This window comes from Accipiter gentilis, chromosome 33 (assembly GCF_929443795.1).
Source record: "Accipiter gentilis chromosome 33, bAccGen1.1, whole genome shotgun sequence".
NCBI lineage: Eukaryota > Metazoa > Chordata > Aves > Accipitriformes > Accipitridae > Astur > Astur gentilis.
Genome location: NC_064912.1, coordinates 14672525 through 14686281, shown reverse-complemented (window position 1 = coordinate 14686281; position 13757 = coordinate 14672525). Strand labels below are relative to the sequence as shown.

At 56.2% G+C, this 13757-nt stretch overlaps 1 protein-coding gene across 1 annotated transcript in view; it reads right to left on the bottom strand.

Annotated features, from left to right (window-relative positions):
• ELFN1 (extracellular leucine rich repeat and fibronectin type III domain containing 1) overlaps positions 1-10013 on the bottom strand; it is a 105898-nt gene extending 95885 nt beyond the window's left edge. The window contains exon 1 of the mRNA XM_049791590.1: positions 9854-10013. The gene's annotated coding sequence lies outside the window, so the exon portion shown is untranslated. The remainder of the gene's footprint in view (positions 1-9853) is intronic.
• Positions 10014-13757: the final 3744 nt, after the last annotated feature.

The window sequence follows — 13757 nt, the reverse complement described above, 5'->3', positions numbered from 1 at the left end:
CAAGGCAGCAGCTGCATTTTAGGTGCTGGTGACACCAGTATAAGCAAGATCAGGGCAAGCTCTGGAAGACAAGACATGACCAACATGTAATTCTCTGCCAATATGCGCAGACACAACCCAAAACCTCCAAGAGCATCAGGCTGAGAGGAATTTTGCAGCTTATGCGGACCAGGGAAGATTCTACTGCAACACTCAGCTTCCACCCCGCTGCCATGGCCAGCTCCCGAGTGTCCCAGGAGGCTGCACACATTCACCACCTTCATTAGCAAACTCAATGGACAACAAGTGATCAAAGCAACCAGCAATTCTACCCAGATTCACCCCCATGTTCTCACCCTGGGGGCCAGGTGACCCAACGCTGCTGCCCATGGTGCAAGGAGAGAGGACATATCCGTGGGCAGGGAGGGAAGATCTCTCCCTTGGACTGCAGAAGCCTAAAGATGGAAAAATGCTTACAGCTGTGTACGCATCCATATGCATAAGAGAACAGGCCCTGATCCAGCACACGCTTACGTCAATCTGCCGTCACCAAGATTTAGGAGAACATTTAAAATTAAGCAAAAATTTCCTTGCGCTGCAAAACTAAGGACAAAGAAAGGAAATAAGTCTCATGGTTAGAGCAGAAGCAGGTGTCAAAGGATTTGGTCGCAGCACAGGCTCCAGCACCAACACCCCAAGTAAACCTGGGCATGCCACTTCACCTCTGGGTTTACCCACTGAATGCAGCTGCTAGCTCTCCAGGCATGATTCCCCTTACAGCTACAAGAGGCTTTCAGGTGGTCACAGAAAACCTGACCGGCTTTGAAGGCTATTTCCCATCTGGTCCCCATGGCCAGCTCTTTATGCACTGTTTGCAGAAGAGCAGGTCACCTGTAACTCAGCAGCTCTGAGGAACTTGCTTATAGTCTAAAGCACAGAAGAAAGTCAGGATTTGCAACAACATTTCAGGTTTTGCCTGCTGGGAAAAAAAAAAGACAACAGCATTTCAAAATAAATGGGGAGAAAAACAAGATCAATAAGCAAAAACACACTTATTTCCCAACCCAGCCTAATTAAAATTAAGTGTATTACTCTTTTCACCATCGTAAGTAAGAGTGCCAGTGCAAGAGAGTGCGTTACCCTAAGGGATATACAACATGATGCTGTTTTATTAGTAAGGTAGGGACTGGAAAGGACAAAAAAAGAAATCAGAACAGGAACTAGTAATTCTTCATTGAGACAGAGGGGGAAAGCCATGCAGAAAGTTTGGAGCTTTTTCTTAAAGCTAATGTGAAACTAGAGAACCTACAATTGAGTTCACAACTGGAAAGGATTTTAATACAGAAGAGGACTTTTCTGCAAAACCATTAGTGAAGCTCAAGATTAACAAACTGAGCCACACAGTAAACGTGACAAACTTCTCTGAACTTTGATGGGGTGGCAATGGCCACTTTGCTTCTAAGCAACCTAAATGATTCTATGATTTCTTGGGGAGCTTTAAGAATTGCATCCCACAGGTTTATTTCCCCTTCTTTCTTTAAGCATGAATCAGTTACACAAACTCCACAGCCTGATTTCTGCTCCTTTGTCAATTGGGACAGCTGTTGAAACACGTTGATTTATTGAAGTTTTCCTTTTACTCCTCTGTGGTAGATGTTCTCCAGAAGCAGTTGCATTATTCCTGTGCCCGCACTTCAGCATTTCCCTAGACGAGCTAAATAGGAATCAGGCCAAGTGAGCAACACAGGACGGGCTCAGCTGGGCGTCCATCTCCACCCAGCCTGTTTGCACCCTGCGGTTTCTGTCCTACCTGCCTGCACAGCAGAGCTGGGCAGTTGCACAGCTCAATCCCACTCCCACCTCAGTGTCCTGCTCTGCTGCACAGTTTGCAAAGCACAGCCTCTTCCTAGCACAGGCCAGGTCCTCGCAGCCTCTAGGGACAGAGGCTCGAACCCAGACAGCATGAAAGTTCAATGGTGCCATAAAACACAAGGGATAGGTTTGAACTCCTGGATTTTAAACAGAAAGCCACTTCCAGCAGCTTTCCATCCCCTTGGGCCACACGCCAGACCTTGCAATTCACTGCTCAGCACTGCCTTCCCAGGAGAAGACGGCTGGAAGTGACATTACTGCAGTGCCTCCCTCCATCCCCAGGAGTTGATCAGCTCGGTGACACCAGCAGTCACATCCCTTGTCCTGATGGAGGCCCTGTCTGTCGCACTCGCTGCATCTGCCCGCAGCATTTGTACCTGCTGTGCCCTGAGCAGGGGCAGAACCAGCACAAGGCTTATGAGTTTTGTTTCCAAGCCACATCCTGGGGCAGGAGTAAAGCAGAAGCAGGTACTTTTATACCCTAAATCAGATGTTCGATACCTTTTTTTTTTTTTTTTGCATTCCTTTAACAACTTTACTCTTTTTGCGATGACAGCTCAGAAGGGTGGGTGGGAAATACCCCTTCAGCACTGCTCCATACACCCCTGCTTTTACTCAAACAGGGCCAGGCACAAACAACTCAGTACAGTAACGAAAAGAAACTACTTCAACTCCTCAACTGTCCCAGGCTTTTTCCTTGTGATCAGACTGGCCAGCTGCCCAGCCTGGAGAGGAAGGAGTTAATTAGTAATGTCACAAGATGAGCGCTTGGGCCATGCAATTACCATCTCCTGCTAGAATACCCTGGTGAACCGCCAGCATTAATGGAACCAGCACTGAGCTGAAGTCAAGACATTTATCCTTTGACATTGCTCTACTGCAACAACTTTATTTTGATGATACCGGATGATTAATGCTTACAGCCGCTATCATTTCCTTTGATAGATTTTGGGGCTGTAGAGTGACATTTGCTCAATGCACCACTCTTGAAAAGCTGCACTCATCATAGCGTAGAGGAGAGAGATGCTCCGTGCATCCAGTCGTTGGCAACCAGACTCTCTGCAAGCTGCAGGTGGCCAGGAGAGTTACTTTGAGGAATATGGGGACGCTTACGGAAAGCCTTGCCTGGTAAAGGCTGCGTGGCAAGAGGAAGGCATGTTAAACAGCCAGTGTTGTAAGAAATGGCAAGAGTTTGTCTTATCCGGTAGAAAGAGAAGAGACTGTTGATTACAAACATCACAGCCAAGAGCCATAGCAGACTGCGCTGTTTTGCCACAGACACGCTGGATGATCAAATCCCAAGCTGAGACTCTCCAGGGCTGAGTTGCAGCCGTACTGAGCGCTCGCAACCTCTCTTGAAGCCAAACAGCATCCAAAATCAGATCAATTAATCAGTAAAACAAGACACAGACAAATGTCTTAACCCTAGCATTCACTGATGGCAAAAAAAAAAAAAAACCACCACACCCACAACTTGGAAACCTTAATCTTAACCTCTGTGCCTCCAAGTTCCCCCCCACCTGTAACATGAGGACAAGAATCATCTACCTCACCCAGCTGCTGCAAGGTTTTCCTAATCAATCAGCTCATTAATTCATGCAAAGCATTAGATAGACAGCAGATGGATGGCTTTACACAATAGCCTTTTCTACAGTGAAATATTTCTACTTAATTCTCTGCCGGCAGCTGCCTGCCCACTCCTATCTCACCGGCACAGAGCGGTCCAGGCTCACGCGGGGACACCCACGAGGTCCGGAGCAGTGGGGTCTCCCCTAAACCCAAACAGCACCCGGGGCCATGTGGGATTTCCTGGCTGGAGACACCCTTTTCACCAGGCTTCTTACAGATTTGATTTTCATCTTGTCATATTTAAAAGCTGTCTCAGGAGTGTAATGATTTTAAATTCACTCACCGCCACAGTCAATCAATGGAGCGGCGGCGGCTGCTAGTGCCTCGCTAGCGGGCGGTGATGAATGGGGCTTTCGAGGCTGCATCGCTCGCCTCGCCTCCGAGCAAGAGGAGAGCGTGGGCAGAGGGTGGGGAAAAGAAGCAAAGCCAGAAACAAGAATTAAAAGGAAGAAACGGGGCGGGGGGTAGGAAAGCCCAACCTGCTCCCAGCAAACTTGGGACAAGTGTTCATCCGCTCCTGGAAGGCACAGCTTGGAGGGAGCAGCCTTGGCTTGCATGAAGTCTCCCTGATCCGTTATCATCCTATATCTTAAACAAACCAGCTAATATATTTATTACAAATAAGTGCTAACCCCAAACTTGGCTTGTGCGGAGGACCAGAGCCCCGGCCACCAGCCTCCACCCTACACACGTGCCCCTGACCCAGCTTTCTTTTCCAGGAGGAGCTGAAGAGCAAACACCCTAGCACAGCTCTCAAGAGCTTGTCTTCCCTCGGGACAAAGCGATAAAGGGCACAGCGTTGAGGGTGTTATCCCTCAACTCTTCCCGTGCAGAAGCAGACAGACACAATCCCTGCTGGATGACACACAGCACCCTGTGCCTTCCCCATCCCCGAGCAGTTTCGGGTACCAGCAGCAGAGAGGAGCAGCCCTGTGTGCTCACAGCCACCCCAGAGACCACAGAGGGATAGGGAGCACCCGTGAGCTTCCAGGGATGGGGGAAAAAAAAACAAAAAAAAAAACCCCACAACTCAAAAACCCTAAATGCACACAAAAATGCCCCTGCTTGAGGGAGCCCAAAGGGCCTAATCCTGCTCCAGCATGCTGCCAGTCACCCTGCTCTACCGAGAAAGGATGCTGCTCAGCATTTGAAAGGAGCCCCTTCACATCTGGGCTCTTTTTCTCCCTCTTCCTCCAATTACAGGGTCAGGTCAGCGCTGTGCAGCCTGTGAGTGTAAAAATATTCATAATATGGAAAACTGGGATTACCAAAGAAGCTGCAGTTCACAGCGTGAGCATCACAGCTGGGTGTTACGAGTCTCACAAAGCAGAGAGGGGAAAGAGTCAAAAAATGAAACCCACCACACCAGCAAAATAAAAATAAGAGGCAGTAAAAATAAATTAATGATGTTGGTCCAATTTGAGCAAACACTAATTAAGAATGTGTAATTGAATTAATGCATTATTTAGAAACCCCAGCAAATCCTGAGCGGGGATATAAATACATTATAGGGTTCCTTCGACATCACATGTATCTCATGCCTCACTACCCACAATTTATTTTGATGTCACCAGAATCTCTGGATTTATTTACATCCTTGTCACTCTCCATTGTTTTGCATTTACCCCATATATCTATATCCTCTCCCCTCAGTTGCACACACCCAAGTGCTCCATATGGGGCAGTGATGACCATTTGATAAGTCAAAGCTGTGTAATAAATTAGCTCAGCTCATCAACCACTTCCCCTCCCTATGCCTAGTAGCCACAGGCCTGGGTCCAATTTGTTTAAAGCCTGGAAAAAACATCAAATACCTCATTAAAAAACAAATCTATCTTCTAGAAATACTTTCTTTCCTACAGCTTCAAGTGTCAGTTTGCTCCACATTACACTGGAAAAGGCCCTGCACAAGCAGGACCTAAGCCTGCCCCAGAACAGGTCGAGAAACCGATACCATCACACCCTGGAAGAAATAGAGGAAAACAGCATCTCAGGAAAAAGGGGGGGGGAGTCAGCCAGCCCCTCAAAGGTTTTGCAGCAGATGTTTGCACCCATGAAAGGTCCCGAGATATTGCATTTGGAGATGGGACAGTTTAGTAGTGCTTGGGGTATTTATCAAGAGGCTTTACATACATTATTCTTCCCTCCTTCTGAACCCTTCGCAGCGAGGCTTACAGTTCTTACTACATCTGCGTTTCTAGGAAGAGATACAAATACACCAAAAGGAAAGAAAGAAATCCAGTGAAATTGTTTAAAACCACTAAAGACACTTGTAAGGAAAGCAGCATTAGAAAATAACACAGATGAATCCGAGTTCACACACACATATATAGCTCTAGGAAAGGGAAAAAGAAGCAGCATTAAAGTCTCTTGTACTTCGGTATGAGCATATACTGTATCAAAATACACATGCTGTTTATAATACATATTGGAAGACTTTTCCCTAAAAGATGCCATATAAAGTATAAAATTTCATTACCTCTGCCTGTCCATTTTATAAAGATATACACAAACAAGTTGCCAAATCTGCCTGCAGTTTAACTCCATTAAATCCAATGAATGAGTTTGGCCCACAAAAAACTGCACTTACTGTAATAAAGCTAAAAGCAGCTGATACAGTAAAACACATACATTTCCATACACTTATTCCTGCTGATTTAAAAATATGAGTGAGCTACAGAGATTGCCCTTGTCCAGCTCCTAAAGAAATGCTGAAATGGGGGAGAAAAAAAACCACCAAACCTTGGAGTTTTGCCCTCCTGCTCCCCCTAAGCACAAAGGGGAGAGGGGTGGGAGGACGCCAGCAGGGTCGTGTTCATTTGGCTTTTCCCACCGAGAACCCTAAACGTGTACAACGTGTGTGTTTGGACAAAACACCTGATGGTTTGGTCCCCGAGTTGGGCAGGACCTCACCCAGCAGGAACAAGGGTCTCAGGTCTGGACCCCCGTCCGGGGACACCCACTTCTCCCCCACTGGTACCCAGAGGGGAGAACGTGCTCAGGCTCCCAGGGCAGGGACGGAGGATGCTCTGCTCCCCAAGATAGTTGGCCACAATTTCGTTTGCGGAGGGCTTTCCTTGCGGTCAGTGGTTCTCCAGCCACTGGGTTCATCTTGAATTATACCTTGAACCTTCTATTGCATAGGGGACCACACCAGGCAGTACAGAGGCCGGACCCAAATGACAGATTGTAAGCCTCCCCTGATTGATAGGGTTTTTTTTTTTGTTTGTGGAGTTGTCTTTTTTAAATGCACGCAGCTTTCTCTCAGGCTGCTGTCGTAACCACACCAACTCTCATCTCCACCTCCCCGGCCTCCTCCTGTGTCCCTCCAACTCCCTTACACAGGCTGATCCGCACCCTCAGTGTCCCCCCTCCAGACCCTCCTGCCCCAGCTCCTCATGGTGCACAGAGGCTCCAAGTCCCCTTCACCTGGAGCTAACTCTCACAGCTCCTTTCTTAGATATTTATTATTATTTGCTCCCGCTGCGGGGATGTCTCAGAGACCTAGATGACCCCTGTGCTAGGGGCTGTACGTATATTCACCACACCAGCAGCCAAACTACACATCGCATACAATTTCATGCTCTTTCTCCACACCAACTCCCTGCCGCTGGCTGCCACCGCTCTCCTGGGCGCATAGCGGACATGGGACCAAGGATTGGGGTCTCCACTCCAGCCCCTTCACCCCAAGGTCCCCTTTTGAGGGCAGCTCTGCCTCCTTCCTCACCCACAGCTTGGGGCCACGCGAGACTCCATAGCTGTCCCACTAAGCCTCGCTCAGGTCCTCTGATCTGGGCCCAATTTGCTGCTGACCATCAGACCTCCATCTCACCACACCCAGACACTCAGCCCCAGTGCTGTCCTGCCATCAGGCTCATTCAGAGTCTCTCCAGGCCCCTGAATTCATAACCCCACCAAAAATCCAGCAACCGTACCAGATCACACAAAACACAAAGCTCGAGGCTGTGCTCCCAGCTCAGACCCCTTCGCAAACCCTGCGGTGGCTTCCACACACCACCTCAAAACCTTGCCGATGACCCCGCCAGCTGCCTCCCATCACAGAGAGCTTGGAAAGGCTCATCCTACCTGCAGCAAGCCCCCAGCCCCCCATTCTCTCCTCCAGCAGCTCTTTCTTAAGTCCCTCTGCTCCACCGGGCTTCCCAGTGCCCCTTGCTGAGAAACCAAGTAATCCCAGGCTTTTGCTACACCTGGAGTTAATACCAATTCATAGCCAAGTGCCAGCAGCTGGGATGCTGCGGGCTTTGCTGTGCTACTATGGCTTTTCTTGGAGTGAAATCCCGGCCCGGGAGCAGCCAGCAGGGAAACTCCACTCGGACTAGCGTGGTTGGGACGCGCCCGGCTGCTGCTTTCCATGTCCCTCTGGGACACAGGGCTTCACTGACATAACCCTCTTGCTTGTCCTCAGCACATGCACGGGGAAAATAAGCATCAGAAAAAATTGCCCGAGGATGGGGTTGAGACTCTACAAACAGGCAGGACAGCGCTGGGCTCTCCAAGGCACAGACTGCGTGTCCTGTCCCCGTCGCAGCTTCTCCAATCTCAGTGCTACATCCAGAGCTCGACTCGGAAAACTCGGAAGCACTGGCCACGTCCTTCTGTTTGCATGCATCAATGCAATCCTATATTTAGCATACGATGGGAGAACCAAAATAAATAATCCATAGCTCATAATAATAAACCTTGCACCTCGAACAAGCCAAAAGCCTGACCTTTCATAGTTAAGCCGTCCTGGTGAGAGGTTAGATCTTGTGTTTTCTGATCATCAAAGAGGAAAGCATTAGCCAGACAGGGAGAACAAGCTCTTATCTAGACCTGATTTCTCTCCCCTCCAGGGGATCCTGTGGGATATTTCAGTTCTCTCTCGCTCGCTGTATGACTCTTCCCTCCCCCAGTTGCTTGAAATCAGCCAAATTCACAATCTAATCTGGCCGGGAGTCAAAGGGGAGAAAAATCAAGTCCTAATGCAGTGACTACTTTGAATGGGGAATTGAGGCCAATCAGAAAGGCATTACTGATCCCTGCTCGGAGCATCTCGGTCAGGGAGGGAAAAGCCACGGGCAGCCGCAGAGCTGCCCACCGCAGCCGGCCGGGGCTGTCCTGCCAGGCCTGCAGCTTTCCCAGCACACTCGCCCGTGCTGGGAGCCGGTGTGAGGGGGACGATCCGGCCCCATCCAGCACAAGTTCCCTACCTGCGCGTGCAGGCAGGGAGAGCACACGCCAGCACCGGCAAGCACCCACGGCGTGCGCTAGCCCACGGCGTGCGCTGACCCACGTGTGTGCGAGAGCGTGACCCGTGTGCTACCTACCGCCGTGTGTTTTGCGCGCAAACACTTCTAGCGTGCATCGCTTCGGAGTGGACCCATCTGCGACAGCAAGGCTGCTACGCCGAACGGCGTGTGCGCGCGTGTGCGCGCAGCAAGGGCTACATGCATTTAAGCGGCGTTAGTGCGGGGCAGCTCTGTGCGGGAGCCGAAGCGCAGGCTGCGGGGCAGGGAAGGGGGTGTGCGAGGGGGTGTGCGTGTCCGTGTGTGTGTGTGTACCTGTGTGCGTCCCCCCCAGCTGCCCACCCGCACGGCTCACAAGCACAATCCCCGCAGCAGGCAGGGGAAGGCAGCGGGGTGGCTCACCCCAGGCTGCGGGGCAGGTTCAGCAGAGGACGGGGAGCAGCTGGACGGGATCGGGCTTAGCTTTGGGCATCCCTGGATGAGATCCCGATGTTTTGGCCCGCCTTAGCGCTGACTACACCTTCTTCTGCCTTATGTAACCGCAGCAGGGACGTAGCGGCGAAGGGGAGGACGGAGATCGGGGGCAGAGAAGCCCCCGGTAGGGTAAATCTAGACGCCGGGCCGAGGCAGCGGCATTGCCACCGGGTGGGCTGGGCCCGGTGCGGGGCAGGTCCGGCCGCCGGTGCCGGTCCCACCGGGGAGCTGTTGCCCAGCTCGGTAGGGCCAGGACACGGCTCCTGCCGCGGCGTGCAGCGCCGAGCACAGCCCGGCCGGGCACCCCCGAACCGGCTGCCTCCCTGCCCGGAGGGGGCTGCCCCGGGGAAGGGGCTCAGCCCGGTGCCCCAGAGCCGTCGTCCCCCCCCCCCCTCCCGGTGCCAACGGGATGCGGGGCGGCAGTACCGAGGGGGGGAGTCCTGGGAAGTTTGAGAAATCCCAGATTTTGCAAGGAGGCAGGAGGGAAACATCGTCCCTCAAAAAAAAACAAAAAAAAACCAAAAAAAAACCCAAAAAACCCCAAAGCTACGAGGGGTCCTGGTGGCTTCTGTGTCCCCCCCCCCTCGGACTGTGCCCCCCAACCTGCCAGCCCGGGCACCGCGGGACCGTTGCGGCCACCGGCACCTCCTTACCTGCCGGCATCACGTCTGCTGCTGCCTGCCCTGCTCCGGCTCTTCTTCTTCTTCTTTCTTCTTCTTCCTCCTCCTCCTCTTCCTCCTCCTCCTCCTCTCCTCCTTCCTCCTCCTCCTCTCTCCCTCTCCCTGCTGCTCGGGGCTCTTTATGGAGATTCATTCATTCATGCCTTCCCATCGGTCCCTCAGCGTTTCCCTGCCTCCCGGAGGCAGAGCGTGTGACGCCTCGCCCCTTTCCAACCACTTTCTGCTGGCACACAGCGGCGCTGCCCCTAGTCCGGACTGGGGCCCGGGCTGGGGACACGCGTGGGCAGCGCCGGACCGTGGGAGCGGCCCCCACGGCGGGGTAGGGGGCGGACGTGGGTACGGCACCGACCTCCCCCCCCCCCCCCCCCCCCCCGGTGGGCTGGTACAGGCGGTCTCTGGAGCCCGTCACCGGGGCGTCGGGTCGCCCCCAGGGCTTTCCGTGCCGCTCTCCGCCCGCCCCATCCCACGCCACGCCGCTGCCCATCACCGCTCGCTCCCAGCCGGCCCTTTCCCGGCCGCTACCCAGCAGCTGCTGCCGCGGAGAGGGCACGGGTGGGCCCGCATCCCCCCAACCTTCACCCCCTCTTTCCCTTCTCTGCTCCCCCCCCCCCCGCCCCAGCCCAGCCCAGCCCGTCCTTCCTCCCTCTCTTCCTCTGCCTCCGCACCCGCGGCAAAACCGCATCCCGCTCCGCGGAGCGCTGCCCCATCCACCCGGCTCACAAAAGCGCTGACTCAAGCTGCGAGAGAAGCGGCTCAGCCCGGCGTGGGGAGCCAGGGCACCCCGGCCAGCCAGGCACCGGTGTCCCCCCCCACCCCGGCCGGTCCCGGGGACCCCCCCCCCGGCCGCATCCCGTGGTCCCCTCGTTCCTCCAGGTCACCGGGCAGAGTTCATCCCTGCCCCAGCCTTCCCCAGGATTGGGGGTCCCCGGGACCTCCCGCTGCAATTTGGGGGGGGGGGGGGCTGGGGACACGCTCCCGGCCCCCCCTGACAGCACCCAGCTGCCCAGTGGCCCCCCCGCTGCCTGCACAACCCGCCAGGCCGGGGTAAAACTGGGGGGGTGTAAGCCCTGGAAGGTGCCGGGCAGCACGGTGGGAGGTGCTGGGGGGGGTATTTTAGGTGCTAAACTTCAGGAACACTACCTCCTCTCTGCACAGGCACCGGGTTATTCTTTCTAGCCAGGCAAAGCGGAAAAATCTCCTTTTTCCCTTAAAGAAAGACACGGTCGGAAATTTGAAGAGCAGCGTCTGGGTTTAGACGCTGCCGGAGCTATCAGAGCGACAAACCGTTCATTTGGGGTGAAACCCCTTAAAAATACTCCCCGAAGGACCCCGCCCGCTCCCCGGTAAACCGTGCCGTTTCCACAGGCGGTACCACCACCACCACCCCCCCCCCCCCCCCTTTGCAACGTTGCCATCGATTTCTATTAATGACCGCTTTATTCACCGCTGCAAACTTCTAAATATTTAAACACAGCGCAAACCGGCACCGAAAACGCACGGAGCTAACGGGAGGAGGCGAGTCCCCGGCTGGGGAAGGCGTGAGCGGTTCCACCGGGCTGAGCCCCACGGCCCCCCCCCGCCTCTACTCCCGGGGAACCTGTTGATATCGGTCCGTGTCTCCCCCCACTCACGTTCCCCTCCCTCCGCTGGGTTTTCCCGGGGCTACAAATCACAGCCTGGACGTGGGGCAGCATCGTGGTCCCGCACAGGGACAGCCCCTCCAGGGAAGGAGGCAGCCCCACGCCGCGGAACGGAGTGGGTACCCCCTCCTCACGCCTCCCCCCCCCCCCCCCCCCCAGTTCCCCAGCCTCGGCCGAGCTTCATTAAAATGCAATCAAGAAAATTCTTTGGCAACTCCGGGCCGCGGTTTAAACAGCGGGCTCCGCCGACTGGCGAATACGCCGGTCCTCCGGGCTCAGCCCGAATTTGGGAACCGAGCCGGAACTTTACGGCAACATCTGTCGTTAGAATTAAAACTACAACACACCCACCGGGCAGAAACACGTTCCCGTCCGTCCCCACCACCCCTTTTTATTAAAAAAAAAAAAAAACCACAAACCACAAGTGAAAGCCACTCAAACTCGTAGACAAGGTCCTGTCCGCCTCCCCCGAGCCATCACCGCCACGGCAGCCGGTCACGGGCGAGGATGCGGGACCGGTGCCGTCCCGGAGAGCGGCTGGATGCGGTGTGTGTTCCCCCCCACCACCCCCCAGCCACCGCCGCCCTCGTCCACTAATTTTTTTTAATTAAAGCTCTACGTGCGGCACGTTTCGGGAGGACAGAAATAACCGGTGAAGGAGCTCATGTGGGGAGGCAGGTCCAAACTGCCGGCGTGGGTATGCGGAAAGGATTTGGGGGGGTGCAGGGGGAGCAGAGGTGGGAAACGGCTCTAGCACAGCCCCCACCCCAAGGCCTGGGGCCTCCGAGGTTATTTGGGGTGGTGGGTGAGAGCCCACCCCCCCCCCCCCAAGCGCTCCGTGCGTGTGTCCCCCACCTGCCCCCGGGGGGACACGGCTGCCCCCGGGGGACACTGCTACCCCCGGGGGACACTGCTACCCCCGGCCCCGGCTCTTCCCCCACCCCCACCCCCCCGGAACACAGGGGCTTCCCTCCGGCAACAGTTTCAGGGGCTCCCCCAGGGATGCTCCGGCTCGGGAGCGGTGGGGAGACCCCGATGGGGGGATCCCCCGTGGGCGCGGGGGACGGACACACGGGCCGGGCGGCCGACGGTGGCTCCCCCCGGGCTCCGCGTCCCCGATCCGGCCGGGTTGAGCCGCTCCGGGCCCGACCTCCCTCTCGTACCCGGGCGAAAAGGGTAGCAGGAGCGGTTCCAGCCGAGCTTAGGGAACCCCCCCCCCACCCGCGGAGGGGAGGATGCTCCGTTCCCCCCCACCCACCCGCGGTCCCCTCCCGCCGAAGTCCCAACCTGGGCTGCAACCGCGAAAAGTTTGGCGACACGAAGCGGCCACCGGGGGCTGAGCGGGGCTCGCCGGGCACCCGCCGCGGCTTTCCGGGCAGAACCGGGCACCGCCGCGGCGGGGAGACACCGGGCGGGGGGCAGGGGGGGCTGGCAGGAACCGGGCGGGGGGCTCAGCCCCGGAGCCGCGGGGGAAGGGGCCGGGGGGGAGAGTGGGAGGGCTGCGGTGGGGGGCTGCGGGGGCACCTACCTGCTTCGGCAGCGGGTCCCGGCTCTCGGCGGCGCGCCCAGCCCCGAGGCGCGGTGATGGGCGGCGGGCGCACCCGCGGCTGCGGCTTCTCCGCTCCCCTTCCAGGCGGGCGGACCGGGGGGCAGGAGGCGGGTAGGGAAAACGCAGCCGGAGCCGAGCAAATCCCAACGCCGGAGCCGGTTTCCGAGAAGAGAAGGGCTGCAGCTCCTCACTGCGTCAGGCGGAGAGAGCCCTGCCCGTGCAAGGCGGCGCCGGGCAGGGCTGCCAGGCCCGGGGGGCTCCCACCGGCACGGCTCGGCTCGGCTCGGCTGGGATGGGCACGGTTCGGCTCGGCTCGGCTGGGATGGGATGGGCACGGCTCGGCTCGGCTCGGTTCGGCGGTGCGAGCCGGGAGGAGGCGTGCGGTGCGGCTCGGCTCGGCTCGGCTCGGCTCGGCCTAGCACGGTCCGGTTCGGCTCGGTACGGCTCGGTTCGGCACGGCTCCGTTGGGTTAAGCCTGGTTCGCACGGGCTCCGTGCGACCCGGCTGGGTCCGGCCGCGCTGTCACGGCACGGAGCGATAAGCGGCTTGGCCGGGAGAGCCGGGCTGGCACCGGGGGAACGGGGGAGGGGGGGGGGGGGGCCGTGTGTGTGTGACACCGCGTGTGTGACACCGCGTGTGTGACACCGCGTGTGTGACACCGTGCATGTCAGACACCGCGTGTGTGACA